Consider the following 2,192-nt stretch of genomic DNA (forward strand, 5'->3'; position numbering starts at 1 on the left):
GCCTGTAATCCCAGCACTTTGGGAGGCCAAGGCGGGCAGATCACGAGGTCAGGAGATCGAGACCATCCTGGCTAACATGGTGAAACCCCCATCTCTACTAAAAATACAAAAAATTAGCCGGGCATGGTGGCAGGTGCCTGTAGTCCCAGCTACTTGGGAGGCTGAGGCAGGAGAATGGCTGAACCCAGGAGGCGGAGCTTGCAATGAGCCGAGCGCGCCACTGCAGTCCGGCCTGGGCAAAAGAGTGAGACTCTGTCTTAAAAAAAAAAAAAAAAGCCAACAGTAATTCCCACACCTGGTCACTTCTGCAGTCACCTCTGTTGTAGAAAATGCACAATTCTTACTATATACAGCAAATATTGATTTGATAAAGGAATACATTTCTGAAAATGAAATCTAAAAGCTGATGGAACAGGTCATTTATAAAAGCCAGCTGCCTTTTAAATAAGTTACTTCAGTACATTGGCAGGGTGAGCCCATGTTGACCTGAGAAGATTAGCACATCCATCAAAGGGTGGTGAAAAGATTTAGTATTGACATGTTTCTCTCTTAGAACAGTTGGCTTCACATTCAGCCCCTGCCCTGAGACAAAGGCATTCTTTTCATCAGCCCTGGGTGCTTATTTTTCTAAGCTCTCATTTTATTACTGGAGTCACAATTTGTGTGTAGGTGTTGCAGACAAAAATGATAATTAACTTTCCATTGAGGTGACACATAACTAAAATTTCAAATCTTTAGTATTTCTCCCTTTCATTTTAAATTCATATGCCTAACTATAAAATAACTGTGACTGAGATACAAGTACAAACCAAAGTCTGGAATTGCAGTAGGTGCTCAGGCATTTGAAAGTGAAATGTTTCTCTTCACAAAGAACTCTTATACCCTCCCCTAAAGAAATCACCAGGCCGGTCTCACCCCTACTGGCTTTGTGACCTAAGGCTTCACCTCTCAGTGCTTCTGGTTCCTTCTTTATCCTTGAAATGAGTGTTAATAACTCTCTCGTGGGATCATTATGAGGACCACATTGAGTAGTGCCTATAAAACAGTGCTGGCTACACGGTAAATACTCAATAAATGTTGACACGTTTATTCCCTGTCTTTAAAAATGGCTGAAAAGTGCCAGTGGAAGTCTTGAGTATAAAATTTCCAAATACAGAGAAATGTTTCCCTGTCAGCTCTACGAATGGATGCGCTGGCTTCTGGACACCTCATGCCAGCCCATCCTTCCTTCTGCGTGTCTCAGATAATTTGTGATACAAGGCACACGTGACTCGTTTGTTCGTTTATCCAACAAATATTTGAATTTCTTCCATTGCAGTTAGTTAAACCACAGTCTCTTTCCTCAGGATTTTTTTCCTCCCATTTTTTCTTCTAAATCCTACTTTTGCTTCTCTCTGTTGGTGACAGTCTGATGGCTATTCTCCCTGTGTCCCTATGTATGTGAGAGTAGCTGGGCATGCAGAGCTAATTAAATGTCTCTAGCTCAGGCTGGGGGTGGTGGCTCACACCTGTATCCCAGCACTTTAGGAGGCCGAGGTGGGCAGATCGCCTGAAGTCAGGAGCTCGAGACCAGCCTGGCCAACATGGTGAAACCCTGTCTCTACTAAAAATACAAAAATTAGCCAGGTGTGGTGGTGCACCCCTATAGTCCCAGCTACTCGGGAGGCTGAGGCAGGAGAATTGCTTGAACCCGGGAGGTGGAGGTTGCAGTGAGCTGAGACGGTGCCACTGCACTCCAGCCTGGATGACAGAGTGAAAAAAGAAAAAAAAAGTGTCTCTAGCTCTTTGGCTAGTCACAGAAGAATCTGTGGATATCTTCTCTGATAGGATCACATGGCCTTTTAACAAGGCCACCTTTGCCACCGAAGGGAACATGTGTTGGAGGCACCAATGTCTGATGGGAAAACAAACTTCTTTTCTCTACTCTCACACCCAACACAACACAGAGCACTTCTGACATCAGATGTCAGGGGGCTTTTCCCCACACATCAAGCAATTTCTCCGTGGGCCACCAACTGGGTGTCCTGTAATTCATTTCTGATACTATCTATCTGGAGGTAGCATCAGATCCCGCAAGTTAAAGGCCCAGTCCCACAGGATTGCCCCCAACTTCAGATACCAATCACAAGTAGTAGGTTGTCACCTATACTTTGACCGAACAGCTATCAGTTAGGGTTCCCACGACCTCCTCT

Source organism: Rhinopithecus bieti, unplaced genomic scaffold (genome assembly GCF_001698545.2).
Source record: "Rhinopithecus bieti isolate Rb0 unplaced genomic scaffold, ASM169854v2 scaffold_62, whole genome shotgun sequence".
NCBI classification, from domain to species: Eukaryota; Metazoa; Chordata; class Mammalia; order Primates; family Cercopithecidae; genus Rhinopithecus; species Rhinopithecus bieti.